Source organism: Pseudonaja textilis, chromosome 1, assembly GCF_049901715.1.
Source record: "Pseudonaja textilis isolate UNSWEBS1 chromosome 1, rPseTex1.2, whole genome shotgun sequence".
In the NCBI taxonomy this organism is placed as follows: domain Eukaryota; kingdom Metazoa; phylum Chordata; class Lepidosauria; order Squamata; family Elapidae; genus Pseudonaja; species Pseudonaja textilis.
Window position 1 is genome coordinate 29,032,265 of NC_141990.1, and position 20,257 is coordinate 29,052,521.

The following is a 20,257-nucleotide window of genomic DNA, read 5'->3' on the forward strand; positions in this document are numbered from 1 at the left end:
TCATATGAAGTGAGGAATTATATGAAATTTTATTCTGCAGTTTTCTGAAAGAATTTTTGTTTTTGGTCTAGGTTCATCATGGTTTAAAATATAATTTGTCCCCCTGCCCTTTCTTGTATAATATTCCTTTCTCTCATGGACAAATTCAGAAGTATTCTTTTGCAAAAGGAAAGTGGTTGTAAGAACAGCACAGAAGGAGATCTCAAACAAACTCAGAGAGAACTTGAGAAGGATCCCATGGATGCAAATTCTAAAGTGCAAATCAACTCAAGAAGCTTGGGAAACTTTTATGATGATAAAAGCCTAGTCCAGGTCAATACTTCTAAAAAAGAAAAACAAGAAAAGCAAGAAAAAAACCCAGCATGGTTGCACAAAGAACTCTCAGACCAACTGAGAGGAAAAAAGAACAAGTGCAAAAAATGGAAAGATGTTCAGAAAGTAACAGAAAGCTACTGTATTTATTTATGTACTATAGCAACAGGCTTAGTTACTTGGATCATCAGGAAGATATAGTAGGTGTAAGAATTTCTCCCTCTTCCATTGGACTCTTTTATTCAGTTGAATGAGACTTGCTAGAGGAGATAGGAGAACATTTCAGGGTATATTGCACTATTCAACCTCCTTTCTCCTTCCTGCTTGTGATTGTCTTAAAGTGTGGAAGTCATTTTTGTGGAGGCCCCTTCCCCACCAGTCTTGCCTCAGGCCTCATGAAAGATGACCATGTAAAAACAGAAGTGAATTAATAATACATACATGCAATATTAATAGGTCAGTGAGACTAAATATTGTGAAACCAGCAGCTCTGAAAAGTAAGTCAGTGTTTAATAATGAGTTCTTTTTTCAAGAACTACAAGAAGCAGGTGAAGGGCATATGTATTTCTAGTAATGCCTTGAAGTCTAGAAAAAATGTTGAGCTTCAGCAATTACCCTAGAAACGGTGAATTATCTTGTGTAATGAGTGTGTGCAGGGAGGGAAATGAGGACATCTCAGGGACAAACTGACATGTTATTCAGCAATAAATTGAAATAAGGGAAAGAATAAAATAATATTCACCATATTATGATTTGGTTATACAGTTTTGCAATTCACCTAGTCTTAGAGATCCAAACTAAACATGGTAATTCATCATTTATCTTGAAACTGTGAGCTTCCAGCTCTGGGAAATATGTATTTATCTGTTGTAGCAACAAACTAGGTTACTTAAATCATCAAAAAGATTCAGTAGCTGTAGGAATTCGACACTCTTCCCATGGACTTTTTATTTAAATGAATAGGAATTCATAGAGAAAATGTAAAACACATTTTGAGATGTTTTAGACTATCCCATCTTCCTTGAACTCCATGCTGCGATAGGATTGAGAAATTTGAGAAAAGACATGAGGCATGAGAATAAAAGTGGAAAAGGGAAACCTAGATGAAATACTAATTCAGTAATTTCTTTGTTACAGTACCCTGCATAGGTTGCAAAAAAATGGAGCAGAAAAAGGTAAATAAAGAATGGATATGTGTAAATAGTGGTCTTGGGCTTACACTGGTAAGTCTTTGTATTTTAATAATTATTTTCAGTGAAGTCTGATTCATACCTGAGATTTTAACACTTTATAAGATGATTTGTGTCACAAATTAAATATTTACATCCTCTTATAACAGGGATATCAAACTCAAGGCCGAGGGGCCGGTTCCTGTCCACATAGTCATCTGGCCTTTGGGGCCACCCTGGAAACAGCAAAGGAATGGCCCGCAGTGCCTCTGCCAGTGAAAATGGAGCTCATGGAGGCTGCATGTGCTCTCCAGCTCTGTTTTTGCTGGCAGAGGGTTGTAAGAGGCAGCCTCAGCCAAAAATAGAGCTCAGGAGTCCATTTTTGCTGGCAGAGTGTTTGGGCAACCACAGGTGCTTCCAACACATGTGACCTCAAGATTGTTATGCCCACAATGGCCAAGCCACCTTTGCCTCCTCCACCGTAGTCAAACACATCCCTGATGCAGCCTCAAGGCCATTGAGTTTGACACCCCTGCCTTAATCAGGTGACCAACCATTCTTCTTTTCCTCCTTTTGTAAGTTCTGTCCTCTCTCAAAAAGTGTCCTCCTAATGTCCTTGTCAGAGTTCCAGATAAAATCCATTCCTTCCAGTAACTCCAAGACACACACCATCTCAAAGTACTTTTATTGGAACAGTACCTGGCACATACTGGGGAAGTCCGGAACTAATTTTTCCTGGCTTCCCCACACAGCCCCAAGGTACAACCCCCACCTTTTCCCCCTCATCACCAGATCACATGCACCAATCCCACAGTAAGTTTTATTCTTCTCTGCACCACACTCTGTAATCTTGAACTATCAAAGTAATATATTTTGTCTAGTCAGAGCTACTCAATTTACATCACCCTTCCCACATTCTTCAACTGTGTGGCAGCAATGAATTCCATAGCTGACTGGTGCCCCCCCCCGAAATATCCTTCTCCTTTAAGAAAATAAGAAACAAAACACAACCAGGGGTTAATGTATTGTCCTTAACCCCCTCTCCCCTCTCCACAAGAACCCTTCCGTTTATGGGGGAATTCCTCATAGAATTGGTTAACCAATCTATCTGCATGTACATCCCAACTTTTTACCCAAGTAGCATCTGATATAGGGTAACCCTTCCATAAGACCAAATATTGTAATCGTCCTCGGTGTAATCTAAAATAGAGGATTTTCTTGATTTCATAATGTCTCTCACCCTGTAGGGTTAACCGTTTAGGGGGAGCGACTGGCCTTGGTCTTATCATTGATGTAACAGCTGGTTTTAATAAACTACTATGGAACACTGGGTGAATTCTTCCTAATCGTTCTGGAAGACTTAATTGGATTGTGACCGGATTGATTATTTTTGAAATTGGGAATGGACCTAAGAATTTTGGCCCCAACTTCTTACTAGGAATTTTCATTTGGTTGACAAATATACTTTGTCTCCTACTTTAAATGGTGGTTGGAGGGATCGATGTTTGTCTGCTTGCTTTTTGTAATCCATTGCAGCTTCAGTCAAAACTTTTTTCATATTCTCCCAACCTTTTCTTAATGAGTTAATCCATTCTGTGGATGTAGGAGGTTCTCTAGGTAATTCTGGCATAGGGAGAAATTTCATGCCAGCGTTGATTTGGAGTGGAGTCAACCCTGTGATGCTATGTACTGCATTATTATAAGCAACCTCTGCAAATGGTAATAATTCAGCCCAGTTCTTCTGTTGATAATTTACATAGCATCTAATGTATTGTTCAACCATGGAGTTCGCCTTTTTCACTGCTCCATTGCAGGCCAGATGGAATGCTGAGGATAACCCTTGGGAGGACCCAATAGACTTTAAGAACTCCCTCCAGAACTTAGCAGTAAATTGTACCCCTCTGTCTGATATTATTCTACAAGGTACTCCATGTAGTCTATAGATGTGCTTCACAAACAGTTTTGCAAGCTTTTTTGCAGATGGAAATCTTTTACAGGCTATAAAGAGGGCCTGCTTTGAGAATAAGTCAATAACAGTCCAAATGATTGTATTCCCTCCACTCTCAGTTAATTCTACAATAAAGTCCATTGTGATTTCTTTCCATGGCTGTGTTGGTTCAGGTACTTGTTTGAGGAGGCCATGGGTCTTTCCAGTTCTGTGTTTCATTGTGGCACAAATTGAGCAACTTTTTACATAATAGCCCTCCAGCCGTGAGTTGTGGCTACGCTTTAGTACCACTAGTCTTAGGTTTGCGGATACATAAAGTTTAGTCCCTTTCCAAGCCAGTCCCTCATTCATTGTTAATTCAGTGTGATGGTCCACAAACCAGGGATCAGTCCATAGGGCTGCTTTCAACTTTATGGTCAGTTTGTCTTCCAGGCGTTTGGGGTTGCAGTTGACTCGGCCTCGAGTAGTTACTTGGTCTGCTGATTGAGCTTCTGATATCAAAGCCTGTACTATTTCTCTCAGTGACTGTCAAACTGGGGTTTTCTGGATAGGGCATCCTCCAAGATATTTTTTCCCTTCAGGGATATATTTCATATTGAAGTTGAACTGCTTGAAGTATTGACAACAGCGGATTTGTTTTGGTGATAGTTTCCAAGGGGGTGTTTAGAGCCTCAAGGTTCTTATTATCAGTCCACACCTCAAATGGCTCCTTTACCCCTTCTAGGAAATGCCTCCAAGTCAACAAAGCCCATTGTACTGCAAATGCTTCTTTCTCCCAGACTGCCAATCTTCGCTCTGTGTCCATCAGCTTTTTGGACATATAAGCGCAAGGTATCAGTCAGTTCTGAGAGTCTTTTTGTAGCAGAACAGCCGCTACCACCACATCACTAGCATCAGTTTGAACTATAAAAGGCCTGGTTGGATCTGGGTGCTGGAGAATGGGTTCAGCTGCAAAGAGGCATTTTAAGGTTTCAAAAGCTTTCTGACAGTCCATGGTCCAAGCAAGGGGTTGACTGGGCTTTGGTTTGGGTGGTGAAGGACCTGTTTTTAATAATTCTGTCAAAGGGAGGGCAACCTTGGCAAAAGAAGGAATGAATTGCCTATAGAAATTGACAAAACTTAAAAAGGTTTGAAGTTGCTTTTGGGTTTTGGTGGGTTGCCATTCTACTGGGGCTTTCACTTTTCCAGAGTCCATCTCAATTCCCAGGTTGGATATTTGGTAGCCTAAGTAATCTAGCAACTCCTTGTGGAATTTGCATTTTGACAGCTTTACATATAATTTGCGGGCTAGAAATTTTTTCAGGACTTGTCTGACCAATTTGACATGTTCCTCAATGGTTTCCCTGTATATAAGGATGTCATTCAGGTATATGAGGACCCCCCCCGGTCCAGGTGCAGATGTAACACTTCATTGATGAGTTGTATAAATACTGCAGGGGCCCCCTGAAGTCCAAAAGGCATGACTCTGAATTGGAAACTACCCAAAGGGCAGTTAAAGGCTGTTTTCCATTCATCTCTCTCTTTTATGCGAACTCAGTAGTAAGCTTCTCTCAGATCTAGCTTGGTGAAGACCTTGCCTTTTGACCTTGCCTTGCCTTTAATAAGTCCTTTATAAGAGGGAGAGGATACATGTTTTTGATGCACATGGTGTTCACGCCCCTAAAATCAATACATAATCTCAACCCGCCATCTTTCTTTTCCTTGAATAGCACTGGAGTGACCAATCTAGATTTGGCAGGTTCAATGAAACCTCTTTCCAAATTGCTATCAATGTATTTTCTCAATTCAGCCATTTCAGCCGGTGTCATGGAATACATCTTTGGTTTTGGCAGTTTTGCTCCGGGTTCTAATTCTATGGCATAATCCGTGGGTCAATGGGAAGGTAAAATATTACATTCCTCTTCACCGAATGCCTCAGCGAAGTCTGTATATTGTCTGGGCACTTGTGGAGTACCTAGAAAAGGGTCCAAGGCAGTGGTTGCTGTTTCAGTTTTTGGACGCAGGTTGGATGGTGGGTTTCTTAGTAGGAGGAAGGGGAGGCAGTGGGCCCACTCCAATGATGATTTTCTGGAATCCATCCTCCCACTTGATGGTAGGGGGCCATTTATCTAGCCAAGCAAGTCCCCATTATGACAGATTCTGACTTTCTTGGAGCTACTATAAAACGTATGAGTTTGCATTGAGACGCATCTGCAGTTTGATTAACTCTGTCATTTGGGTGGCTGGGGTCCCCCAAATTAATGTCCCACCCACTTGTTCAAATCTGATTAGACATTTTAGTGGTTTAGTTTTTATGCCCAATTGTTCAATGATGGGGAGCCCAACAAGGCATCTAGAGCATCCGGTATCTATGACCGCTTCTAATTCTCCTGCCTCCCCCATGTCAGGCACCACTAACTTCACTTTGATGGTAAAAGGTGTGATAGGTGCACTCACCATAGGATCGTATTCATCAGTGGGCTTTCCAGGGAGGCTGTGTTGGTCTGGAAGGTTGCTGCTCTCTTCTGAGTGGGGAGGACAGTCCTCCTTTTGTAAGTTCTGTCCTCTTTCAAAAAGTGTCCTCCTAATGTCTTTGTCAGTGTTCTAGAGAAAATCCATTCCTTCCAGTAACTCCAAGACACATGCCATCTCAAAGTACTTTTACTGCAACAGTACCTGGCACATACTGGGGAAGTCAAGAACTGATTTTTCCTGGCTTCCCCACACAGTCCCAAGCTACAACACCCGCCATTTTTGCCCTCATCACCAGATCACATGCACCAATCCCACAGTAAGTTTCATACTTCTCTGTGCCACACTCCCTTTTATTCAAAGAGAACTTATTTTGCTGAGAAATTGGTAAACCAAAACTCAAATGAACCAAATTAAGGAAAATAAGCTACTACAACAAAACCCCAGTAATGTTCTTTCGAGAATAGTGAGGCCTCTTTGATGCCTGATAATTTATTGGATCTCTAGTTTTAATTCAAAAGAAACAATGGCATATTTTTCAAACAGTTGCCGGCTCATGTTGTCAATAGTCCACAAGGTTAAAAGCGATTTTTGTAAAGTAAAACAAAAAAAATGTTCAAGATTATCCTCTTTATCGTGTTTTAAATATATCCTGCTCTTCAGCTAAAAAGGATCTCATGGGGCCATACTTTTTACTACTCATTTTCTATCTTTGTTTTTTTTTTTCAGTAATGAGAAAAATGTGTCTTTACACTAACTGTAAGATGGATCTCTGACTCCTATTAGACAGCCACTAGTGGACATTTGAGCCAGCAGTGTGCTGCAACTGCTAAAAAGATCCCCAAAAGCCAAGCCTGCATCAACAGAGAGATTTTATCAAGCTCATGTGAAATGTTTGTACTGCTTTATGCTGCTTTGCTAAAAAAAAAAAGAAGAACAACACTTGGAACGCTGCATCCAGTTTAGGTTGCCATTATTGAAATTTTAGAAAGGGTACAATGAAGAGCAAGAAAGTTGATGAGGCAGCTGGAGGCTAAAACACATGATGAATGGTTGTAGAAACTGGGTGAGTGCAGTATAATAAAGAAAAGGACTAGAGGTGACATGATACTACTCGTCCAATATTTGAGGGGTGTCACAAAGAAGAGGGGGAATCAATCTAATATCCAAAGAAGTAAGTGCAGGACAAGAAATAATGGATGGAACCATATCAGAAAGAGATCCAACCAAGAACAAAAGAGTAATTTCCTGAGGGTGAGAAGTATTAGCCAATGGAATTTGACTGGAATGGTATAGGCTTCAGCAGGGGGTTGGACCACAAGGTCCCTTTCAATTCTGTTATTCAATAAGTTCTGTTGGTTCTGAAGTGTCCCATCCAGTTGCCACGGATGCAGTAGAGATTTAGAAATGATTTCAAAGTGAAACTCAATTTCATGCTTATTTTTATATTCTATTCCATATCTTATTACCATTTTATATTTTCTACATAATTTTTCCCCCTTTAATTTTCTCAGCTTTGTTTTAATTATCTCAATTCAAATCATTATATCTATACTTTTGTCTATCCTGTTACAATTTCACATTATCTTTTCTTATTAAGCAAATTTTTCCCTGTCGTTACCAATTAGAGTATGACACCTTTATATCCTTTAATTTTATCCATTCAAGCTCTTATTTAAGCTTCAATGTATAACTTTAAGATTATAGCATTCAATATAATACATAACTTCCAATTGAATTCTGCTTGGTACATTCTTAAAGTAGACACTATATTCTTAAAAAGAAAAAATTATATAAATATGTAAATAAAACACATTCCATTCCAATTCAATTCGATCATTAATATGCATTAAAATCTTAACATCTTTAACATTTCTTTTCAATTGAATATCATACTTCCTTGGGAACACTTTCCATAGTTCCAGATCTCCATTTCTAAGAATTGAAACACGAAGCCAAAAGAACTTCTCCCTTCTTGTGCATCTTCTTTCCATTTATTAAGTTCCGTTTTCAGTTCTTCTAAGAGTGATACCATTTTAAAAACTTTTAAACAACCACCCAGTTAATTTTAGTCATCTAGATGCAAAAACCAAAAACCACCAAGTAATCCAAATAATCCAAGGCTGTTTCTACTTGCTTCTTTTTTCCACTTTCTCTTCCTGGGGTTCTAATATTTTGTTACCAAGTTTCCATTAAAATGTATCTTTGAGGAATCTTGTTAAAACTTCACTGTAAGTTCCTTTTAATTACAGTTCAATTCCTTAATTCCAGGCAGTCTCCTTCATTTTTCCAGATCCTGCCCTTCTATTCTTTTTTTTCTCCTTTCCAGCTTTTAAAAACTTTTAAATGTCCAGAAATCTTTATTATTCCTTTGACTTTTATTTTCAGCTTAGATGCCTATTAATGTCATAGTGGATTTTTTTTCAGTTTCTTGCTTAAGTCTCTTAGCTGTCAGTATAACGAAAGGGAAGAAAAAAAATCCTTTCCCTTCTCTCTCTCCTTCGCAGCTTCAAAATCTTCTTTGGGGACAATGTTGTTAAGTTTAAATTCCAGGGTACCTTTTTTGTTGCTTTTGCTGTTTGACCCAGTCAACCAAAACTTTCTCTTCTTATCTTCCTTCTGCACATTCTTTTCTGGTCAAATTCTTCTTTGACCACCGCTACAACCGCCTTTGGGAAAGGGAGTAATGGCCAGCTGGGGAGGAGAGATGCAACTCTCCTCAACCCTGCAGGCAGTCCCTCCCCTCTTCACCATCTCTACGGGGTGGCTTAGCCCTGAAACCAGGTGGCTCAAGGCACTCCAGCGGCAAGCATGGATTGAAGCCTCGGAGAGATGAGATTTCGGTCTGTCACCGAAGAAGCTCAAACTGGAAGTCACCCCTCTATGTTTTTAAGCATTAGGAATTCTCTATTTAACTAGATTTAACAAAAGGACTTACATTAAGCTAGTGGCAAGTTTCTATATCTCACAGGCAATGAATTAGTATGGATTCTCTCTCTCTCTTTCCCTCCCTCTTTCTCTCTCTGATTCTTCTCTCTCTCTCTCTCTCTTTCCCTCCCTCTCACCCCCCTTTCTCTTTGTCTTTTGTCTCTCTTTCCCTCCCTTCCACCCCCTCTGTGTCTCTCTGTCCATCCCAGGGGTGAAACTGAACTGGTGCTGGGTGATGGGAATCTGACGTCCTGAAGACCAGATAGCTTCTTGTGAGGAGGAACAGAAGTGTGCTGGGAGGAGATTTGATGGAGGCATCAGAGGGGTGGAGAGGGCTTCTTGTGTGGAGGAAGAGAAGTGAGCTGGGCGGAGATTTGACGGGCGACACCGGTTTAGTTTGCTGCCTCCATGCTCCAGGCAGCAGGCAGCTGAGCGAGCAAGCCAACAATCTGCCAGCTGCCTCTAATCTGTCTGCCCACACCCAGGTCCTACACCCTCAACCATGCTTCCCCCTCACCTTTCTCCCTGCTTCTCCCAGCCAATGGTGCTCACAAGTAAACTGCAGCTAGGAATCTCAAATACATTCAAGAATTAATGTATGTGTTGTAGCCACTGGCTGGAGCTGCTAAACAGGCAACCAAACTAAGTGCGTGAAGGACCCCATCCTGTCACTGGGAGTCCAAATGACTTGGCAATTGGCAAGCGGCTGGGCTCCTCAAGACACAAGGAGTTTGCAGGAGACAGTGGCTACAAGTTCTCAATGTTCATTCTCATCTGTCTTTGATATTCCTAGCTAACCTGGGCAGTTTTTCTCTTCTGGAGTACTTCCCAGATGTTAGCAGTCTGTGGAGGATGTGCTTCAATTGGCACTGAGACCAGGGCCCCAAGAGGGCTTAGGCAAAAACTTTTTTACAGCTTTCTTTCTTCCCGGCAGAAGCAGAGATGAATGGGAGGCCTGAGAGCACACAGCACCCCAGTCCAGCTCTCCCAAGGGCTGCCCGCCCACCCCTTCTACCTCGCTAAACCAGCCGGTGATCTTCTGCGTGCTTCCTTCACAGGCCAGGCCAGCTTGGGAAGCAATCACGGGGAAGGGCTCCGGTGCAGTGATCTCCTGCATGCTTCCCACGCAGGCCAGGCTGGCTTGGGAAGCAAGGAAGCATGGGAAAGGGCTCTGGTGCTGTGATCTCCTGCACGGTTCCCTTGCAGGCCAGGCCAGCTTGGGAAGCAATTATGGGGAAGGGCTTCGGTGCAGTGATCTCCTGCATGCTTCCCTTGCAGGCCAGGCTGGCTTGGGAAGCAAGGAAGCAGGGGAATCGACTCTGGTGTTGTGATCTCCTGTGTGCTTCCCACGCAGGCCAGGCCCACTTAGGTAGCAAGGAAGCATGGGGAAGGGCTCCGGTGCTATGATTTCCCACACGCTTCCCTCCCTCCCCTTGTGCATGAGTCCACCCACTGCAACTATCACCCCTCCTCCAGCTTGCTCTCCCCCACCCTCCCGCCGGCCCATGCAATGCAGCAATGGAGTGGTGGAGGTAGGCCATTCAGGATGGCAATGCAGCAGCGGTGGTAAGCCTCACTATGTGCTCCGCCCCACACAGCCCCTTTGGCCAAGCACAGAGGACTCCATCCCTGCCTTCAGCCTTACCTTCTAAGGCAAGGTGAAGAAGAGTGGCCTCATGGGAGGCAGCTGGATGAATGAGTGATGAAAAGTTCCTCAGGTAGCACAAAGTGAGTGAGTGGGAGGGGAGGGGCCAGTCAGGGACCACCAAATTCATAATTTTAAATCCTGTGGACCAATAATATGAATCCAGAATGCCGCTCACTGAAGCACCTGGACTCACACTGACGGAAGGATTTAGCTTGGCTGCCTGTTTGTGCAACCTTAAATACTCAAAGAGTCATTTGGATCCATTTCCCAAAGAAAACAAAATACCTGGATCTCTCATCTCTCTCTCTCTCTTTCATCTGTTTCTCTTTCTCACATTCCCCCCCGCCCATGTCTTGTCTCTCTTTCTCTTTCCCTGTCTCTCTTTGGGGAAAGTACCCTCTGTATGTGTGTGTGTGTTTATGGGTTTGTGCATTGTCTTGCCTCTATCTCTCCCCCTCTCTCTTCCTCCTTCACTTCCTCTGTGTGTGTGTGTGTGTGTGTGTGTGTGTGTGTGTTGTCTCTCTCTTTCAGATTACAGATTACATATAATCAGAGTTGGAAGGGACCTTGTAGGTCATTTAGTCCAACACACACACACCCAAGCGGGAGACCCTACACCATTTCTGACAAGTGGCAGTGCAATCTCTTCTTGACAGTCTCAACTGATGGCACTCCCACAACTTCTGATGGCAAGCTGTTCCATTGGTTGATTATTCTCACTGTCAGAAAGTTTCTCCTTGTTTCCAGGTTAAATCTCTCCTTGTTCAGTTCCATCCATTATTCCTTGTCTGGCCTATAGGAGCTTTAGAAAATAACTTGACCCCCTCCTCCCTGTGGCAGCCCCACAAATATTGGAAGACCACTATCATGTCTCCCCTGGTCCTTCTCTTTACTAGATTAGCCAAGCCCAGTTCCTGCAACCGTTCGTTGTAAGTTTTAGCCTCCAGTCCCCTAATCATCCTAGTTGTTCTTCTCTGTACTATTTCTAGAATCTCAACACCTTTTTTTTATAATTTGGTGACCAAAACTGGATGCAGTATTCTAGGTGTGGTCATACTAAGGCTTTATAGAGTGGTATTAGTACTTTCTTTGATCTTGACTGTATGTCTCTGTTAATACAATTTAGGATTGCATTAGCTTTTTTGGCTGCTGCTGCACACTGCTTTGTTGTGGCTCCGGGATTGGATTCAGCTCCTGTGATTGATATGAGTTCAAGTGAAGAGGTTATGTCAGAACAATATGAACCAGCCTGGCTTACTGATTGGACTGATAACCAGGATGAGGAGATGGACATGACAAAGGACGACAGACCTGATGTATTAGAATTGTCAGGACCTTTGACCTCCTCTGGTTCCTTATCTGATCAACAGCCGGGAATGGCTGACAGGGAAGTTTTGAGAGAGTCTTCTAGTGGAGATGAGAACTTGGAAAATTTGTGGTTAAATGTAAAAAATAGAAGACGGTTGAAAAGGCAAAATGAGCTGGAGCAAATGAGAAGGGCAAGTCAGTAAATTAGCACGTTGCCTTAATGAGTATAAAAGGACACAGCTGGGCTGGTACATTTTGCCAGGAACAAAATGACTATTTGAGTGAGGACGTTACAGCAAAGAGCTCTGAGGCTGAGGATTTATTGCCAGGACTGGTTTGCCGGACAGAGTAAAGATTTATGCTGCGGTTTCTGCCAGTCGTTATCTTGTAAGATTTCTTTCCGTTTGATTTAATTGTGAAATGGCTGCTTTCTGTTTTGTTCGTTTGAATTTCGAAGGGGAGTCATAACACTGTTTGCTCATATTTAGCTGGTTGTCCACTAAGACTCCAAGACCCCCTGTCAGCCTCAAGATCTCTTCGGGTACCCTAACTGCTATCTATCTCATTTATTTCTCCCATATCTTCTCTATTGTTAGGCTTACTTCTTTCGGCTGTCATTAGCAATGGGGGGAGGGGTATTTGTGGGGGGAAAGAGAGCTGGAGGTGTTTTGCATTCCTTTACTGTGGGCAGAAAAAGGAAGGGGTGTATGATTTCTTCTTTTCAACTTTCCATTTCCTTGCTAGCCTCTATCTCTTTTTGCGCAGCTGCAAAGTCTTATCAAAATATGTCAAGGTCAACGGACAGAGGCCTCATCACCACCTGAAGATGCCCACATGATCATATTCAGAACTTTTAATTGGAAGAGACTTCTGGATTTCGGGGGGTGGGAACAATTCCATTTCTTTGTATGTGTGATCTGCGCGCCAAATTCTCAGTTTCGGAATTCCATTTGTAGCTTCCTTTTCATTTTCCAGTAAAAGGATAACTTTGCTCTAATCCATGAAGTCTGGGTATTTCTTTCTTGGATTTTGAAAGGAGCACACACTGACATTATTCCGAAACTCACCATCAGCCCACCCGGAGAAAACACCAATTTTTCTTCCGAGGGGGTTTCACATCATGTCATCTCCAGCCAGCGATGAAGATGACCAGGGAGCTGTGGGGGCAGCCAATGCTGTTACCAGAGATGCCAGCCGCCGACTTGTTAGCTGATTTTACTCTGGAAGAAACTCCAGCTGAGATGCCCAGATGGTCGTTAGGAGTTGGATGGAGAGATCCGGAAGACCCCCCCCCTCCTGGAATCACTGTAAGTCGAAGAGGTGCGAGGGAACGGCTGTGGCAAGAGGGGGAGGAGATGGAATGCAGGCTGGATCAAGCCAGGAAAAGCTTTAAGGATGCTTCTGAGAAACCCGGCAGGGCTCCAATATATGAGGGGGAAGGGAGAGCGAGTTCAGCCTGGGGAAGTCGGGCTGCCACCACCCCCCTGGCCCAGCCCACGCCAGCACAACAACCAGCCACCGCCCGGGGAGCCCCAGAAGCGGGGGTAATGCCTAGAAGACGCCACCTGCCCTCCTTAGATGTGAAGTTTGGAGGAAATCCCAAGGATTTGGGGTTTTTCCTGGTACAGATTGGAAGCTATATGGCAGAATATGAAAGAGAGTTCACCTCTGAGGCAGCCAAAGTAAGATGTGTTACCAGGACCCTGGAGGGGTTGGCAGCAGACTGGGTGGTGACTTTGTATAATGATAACTCCCCCCAACTGCGAAGCCTCGATGTTTTCATGACTGCTTTGAAGACCCTCTGGCGGAGAGAAGGGCCAGGATCAGAATGAAAACCATAACTCAAGGGGGGAGATCAGTGGCTGACTACACCCAAGAGTTCAGACAGCTAGCATACCGCATCCGAGGCTGGTCCCAGGAGGCTCTAATAGAAGCCTACAAAGATGGCCTAAATGAAGAGGTATACCACATGTGCATCTCCAGAAGGGATCCACATGACTTGCAGTTGTGGTACCTGCTAGCGGAAGAAGTGGAAATAGATCTAGCCCAAAGCAGACGCAGAGGAGGCCCCGCATGGAGCAACCTGCTCCCTCCCCGGCTCCGAGAGACCCCTAAACCCCGGAAGGGAGGGGTGACAGCAAGGGCCAAATCTACTGCCTGTTTTCGTTGTGGGAAGGAGGGCCACCGGATTGCGGATTGTCGAGTCAAACCAGATCCAACGAAAGGACGGGGCCCAGGAAGGAAGCCCGAATCCTCCCCACCAGGCCTCGCGAAATCGGGCTAAAGATAGGGAAGGTTGTAGAAGTCGCTCCCCCAGCGGAAAAAGAGCTGGGACCTCCGACTCCTCCCGACGAGAGTGAGACCGACTCGGAAGACGACATCCTGGTAAGCCCTAACCGGGGCCCCCTTACCATCGCAATTAAGTTAAGGGTGCCAACCTCGGAGACCGAGGGGGAAATGCTGGCCTTATTGGACTCGGGGTGCACGAGGTGCTTAATTAACATGAAAGTAGTTATGGGCATCGGACTGAGAAACTTGAGAACGCCCATATCCTTTTGTCAATTGGATGGGTCTGAGGCAGGAGGTTGCCCTGCACGTTTTATAACGGAACCCCTAGAGATGACCATGGGAACCCACAGCGAGACTTTGTGTTTTATTGTGGCTCCCGGGATGGAACAGTCCCTAATCTTGGGATTGCCCTGGCTTCGGAAATGGAATCCCCAAGTGAACTGGAGAGAGGGGTGGATACGGATTCGTACCGACCGACTTCCAGAAAGTGAGGAGCAACCCCCCCGGGAACTGGGGAAAATCCCCCTCCGAAACCCCAAACCCCTGCTGAGACAGCTTCCGCAGGGGCCGAGCGCATAAAAGGGGAGGAAAAAATCCCAAAAGAGTACTGGGACCTGAGAGAGGTGTTTAGCGAAGAGGCCTCCGATGAGCTCCCTCCCCATCGGAGGGATTTTCCAGTAAAAGGATAACTTTGCTCTAATCCATGGAGTCTGGGTATTTCTTTCTTGGATTTTAAAAGGAGCACACACTGACACCCCCCTCATAGTTCCTGCTATTGAGCCTGGTTTCACCCAGTCTATATGTGTACTTTTGGTTTTTCTTGCCTAAGTGTAGGACTTTACTTTTCCGTATATTGAATTTCATTTTATTAGATACAGCCCAGGGTTCTAGTCTGTCAAGATCCATCTGGATCTTGATCCTATCTTCCTGGGTGTTAGCTATTCCTGCCAGCTTAGTATCATCTGCAAATTTGGTAAGTTCCCCTTCTATTCCCTCATCTAAATCATTAATGAAGATATTGAAGAGTACTGGGCCTAAGACGGAATCTTGTGGTTTGGCACGATCTGTTTTTAACAAACCCGTGCTGACTGCTAGTTATTACTTTACTTGTTTCTAGATGTTGGCAGATCTGTTTTTTTATTATCTTTTCCAGTATCTTCCCGGGTATTGATGTTAGGCTGATTGGTCTATAGTTTCCTGAGTCTGTTTTTTTTCCTTTTTTGAAGATGGGAACCACATCAGCTCTTTTCCAGTCCTCTGGTAGTTCCCCGGTGCTCCAGCATTTTTGAAAGATATGATGCAGTGGTTCCGAGATGACCTCTGCCAGCTCCTTTAAAACTCTGGGATGTAATCCATCAGGCCCCAGTTATTTGTTTTCATCAAGATCAGACAGGTGTTATCTTACTATTTTTTTTTGCTTATTTTAACTTTTATTTCTGGTCTGTCTTTTACAGTTATGTTTTTGGTGGGTTGAGCTATAGTTTCTTTTTGTGTGAAGACAGATGCAAAGAATGAGTTAAACAGTTCTGTTTTCTCTCTGTTGCCTATTACTTCCTTGCCATATTCTCTCTTTAGTGGACCAACTGTTTCCTTGATTGTTTTCTTGTTATTTATATGTTGGAAGAAACTTTTTTATTATCTTTGACTTTTGTTGCAAGTCTTTGTTCGTTCTGAGCCTTTGCTATCCTGACTTTGTCTTTGCAGATTTTGGCTATCTGCTCATATTCTGCCTTGGTTGCCCTTCCCCCTCTCGCTTTCCCCCTTTCACCTTCCCCCTCTCTCTTTCTCTCTTTCTCCCTCTTTCTCTCTCTGTCTTCTCTCTCTCTCTCTCTCTGTCTCTCTTTCTGTCTTCTCTCTCTCTCTCTCTCTCTCTCTCCCCACCTCTGTCCCTGGGTGTGTGGGAAAAAAAGGAACCTCTGAACTGATGCTGGGTGTTGGGAATCTGATGTCCGCTGACCACCGGTTGGCACCCTCTGATCTAAAAGGTAGAGGATACAACTAGAGGAAAAGCTATACTAGACCTAAATCTTACTAATAAAGAAAAAAAATGATATAGGGAGTTGAAATTGCCAGAACTTTGGGCGAGAGTGACCATGTCATATTGTAATTCAATATAATGAAGTTGCAAGAAATAGAAAATAATACAGCCAACATCTTAAAATTTAAAATAGCTGATTTTGACAAATTTAGAGAGTTCCACAACTGCCCAGATGTAAGACTCTTTTTATTAGGTTGGGCTCAAGGGATCAGGTGGGATTGCTGCTGCTATACCAGCCTACCTGGTGCATGGCAGCTTCCCTACCTGGGCTTCTACCATAAGCTGGTAGTGGAATTCCCCAAGGTCCTTTCCAATTCTATTCTGTTCTGTTCTACTCTATTCATCTGATGAATGGGCATAAAAACCAAACAATGAAAACGGTAGAAATAAATAACATGTAGATAACACAAGAGAGAGGTTAAAAACTCAAACATAATGGAGACATCTTGAGGACTTCTTGATTCCAAGGATACCTAAACTTGCTGGAAATACAATGAATTCAGACATCCCTAGAAGGGTGATAGGGTCATATGGAACCCTTAACATGTCTTTCCTGCCTGATTTGATGCATGGACAGATGTCATTGGAAAGAGGTAGTCCCTCAAATAACCTGGCTCCATGGCATGTGGGGCATTTAAATGTTCAACATAGAACTCAAAAGAAAAGCTTTTTGTCATGGAAATAATTCTTTATAACTAAATCCAAAGTGTTATTTTACATTTATATGGATCCTTAGTACATTTTTTCTATTTTTAGTTCATTTATTCAGTTCTGCTATTTTCTATAGAAAAAAAAAAGTCCTTAAAGTCTATGGGGATTCTCAATCACCCAGGTCATAGCTGTCCTAAAAGTACTTTTTCAGAAGGCAGCTGTATTTTGTTTTTGTTTTTGTTTTCCTTTGGAGACATTTCACTTCTCATCCAAGAAGTTTCTTTAGGTCTGACCAAGTGGTGAAGGATGAAAGGATTTATATTCCTTGAAGTGATCTTCTTGTCCGTATTCTTTCTAAGAGTCACTGCTGCATTTGAATGTTTATGTGTATCCTCAGGGTCGCCTGAATATTGCAAATGGGTGTGGAGGTTTCTTGGCATTGCTAAAAATATTGTATTGTGTTCTTAAACTTGTATTTAAAACTTATTTCACTAAAATTTTAAAGAAACTCACCCTATGTTGTAAAACCTGAACTGTAATCAGTTTGCCATTTCTTCCCTCACCCATGGCAGTGGAGGATGTCACCTGATGTTTTCAGGTTAGATGTGAAACTAGAATGGAGAGAATACCAATACCTACAAAACCCTGCTGTTCCGGACTAGCAGGCTCGAAAGCCTGCAACTCTGATTGGCCCGCAAATAGCGGATCATGATTGGTCACTGCAGACTGATCTGATTGGCTAGTAAACGGGCTCCTGCGATTGGCCCAGCCAAACTCAAATCGCCATCATTGGCTGCCTAGCCACAACCAGCCCTATATAAGGGGCTGCTGCGGCTGGGATAGCTCACTCAGATCTGAAGTCACTAATAAAGAGCTGTTGTTGCTATCTGAGTCTTGTCTCCATTCTTGGACCCATCCTCCCAGATTTACAACTGGCGACGAGGACGGGATGTGGAGACAATGAAGCCTGCTGAACACTTGCTAAGCTGAAGGAGCACGTGGCTGACAGAGCGCAACATCGGTGACATGGCCAGCAGCGCTATACCACCCGCCCCATTCGATCCAGCTAGCGAGGACTGGGACTCATATATGGACAAATTTCAAATGTTCCTGGAGTCCAACAACCTAAAGGATGCCACGCCCAGCAAGAAATGAGCTGTTTTTCTAACGCATTGCAGACCCACCGTTTTTAAAATAGCTAAAGCACTTGAGAAACTGGCTGAAGTCAAAGCAATGGACTGGGATACCCTTGCTCCCATCCTTCGCAACCATTACGCCCCAGCAGTACCGACTCTCATTCACAGGTACGAGTTTTATCAGAGGGACCAATGTGATGGTGAGAGCATTGGGGATTTCGTGGCTGACCTGAGGAACCTGGGCGGATTATGTGCTTTTGCCAATCTAGAAGAAGCCATGAGAGACCAAATTGTCCTTGGCCTGAGAGATCCAACTGTCCAAAGCAAGATCATGGCCAAAGGAGACATTTCCCTTGCAGATTCCATAGCAGACGCCACTGCAGCTGAAGCCACTCATAAATCAGCAGCACAAATGCGCCAAACCAGTGGGACCAACCGCCAACCCACCAATGATGCTGGGAAACCTTCTGACAAGTACACATCGGCCACCCATCATGAAGATGTCGTGTCATCCTCAGACAGTGAGGAGGAAGAAGTCCACAGACTCCAGTCAGAACGTGAGCAACGGGACCAGTGGGGTCGTAAATCGAACTACCAATGTGCCGGATGTGGAGGGAACCACCCACTATCTGAGTGCAGATTCCTAGATGCCATCTGTCGTTTTTGTGAAAAACGAGGACATATTGCTAAGGTATGCAGAAATAAAAGAGGCTCCAGCCCCAGATGGAGAGGGAACAGCCCGAAAAAACCCGATGGCAACCCCACCACACAGAGGGACCACCCTAGCAACCAGTAGAACCAGTACAACAGACCCCGAAGGTTTAATGGTGTACCCAGACGAGAAGAGGCTCATCAGACCATCACCATCGGCCATGCGTCATCGCTAGGTACAAAAAAAATCCATGTAAAAGTCACCATCGAAAATAAACCATGCATCATGGAAGTAGACTCTGGGTCTTCCCTATCCATGGGATCCTGGAAAACCCTCAAACAACTGATTCCCAACATCCGCCGCCAAGATCTCAGCAGTCAGAGACTCATACTAAAAGATTACCAAGGCAACCGGATTCCAGTCGCAGGCACCAGCCATTTCCAGGTCTCTTTCAAGGGACATACTGCAATACTACCACTCACCATTGTTGATAGAGACCGGCCAAGCCTACTGGGCCTTCAGTGGTTCGCGCCATTAGGAATCGGAATGGCTGGCATCCACCATACCAAAGATGATGACTGGGAAGCGGCCCTCATCCAAGATTTCTGGGAAGTTTTCAGCAAAAATTTAGGCAAGTACAAAGGGTCCCCTATTTCATTTAATCTCTGCCCTGACATTGCCCCCATTCGCCTAAAACCACGCCAAGTTCCCTTTGCTCTCAAACCCAAAATTGATGAGCAACTGGACAAATTAATTGCACAAGGCGTGTTAGAACCCATTGACCACGCCCCATGGAAGACACCAATTGTCACCCCCATAAAGCCTGACGGGTCCTTGAGAATCTGTGGAGACTACAAGGCCACCCTCAATCACGCACTGCAGCAGAGCGCTTATCCGGTACCAGTCGTTCAGCATCTCCTACATTCACTTGGGGGTGGCAGAATATTCGCAAAACTAGATCTGGCCCAAGCTTATCAACAGTTGCCAGTTGATGCCGAAACCGCCGAAGCCCAAACTATAGTTACACATCGAGGCACGTTCAAATGTAACAGGCTCCAGTTTGGAGTCAGTGTAGCACCAGGCATTTTTCAAAGCCTGATGGAGAGACTATTGCAGGGCATAAAAGGGGTCGTGCCCTATTTTGATGATGTATTAATAGCCGCCCCAACGAAGAGTCAATTAGAGAAACGCCTCAGAACAGTCGTACAAAGGTTCAAAGATAATGGCCTCAAGGTTAAGAAGGAAAAGTACCAGTTATACAGAAAGGGTAGAATTTCTGGGCTACTTCCTTGACAAACAAGGAATTTGCCCTACAGAAAAGAAATTGGCAGCCATCAAAAATGCCCCAAGACCCAAAAACAAAACAGACCTTCAAGCCTTCCTGGGACTCATTAACTTTTATAACATTTTCCTACCCCAGAAGGTGACTGTTGCTGAACCCCTTCATAGACTCCTCGATAAAAGGGCCTCCTGGATTTGGGGATGACGGGAGGAACATGCCTTCCAACAAGTGCAGTGCTAATACAATATAACGAAACAGTTCCATTGACTGTTACTTGTGACGCCTCACCTTTTGGGGTGGGGGCCATCCTGAGCCACGTCCTACCAAATGGCGCTGAAGCACCAATTGCATTTTTTTCAAGAACTTGTCAAAGACAGAAAGAAACTATAGCCACCTAGACAAGGAAGCCCTTGCAATTGTATCTGCAATCAAAAGGTTCCATGAA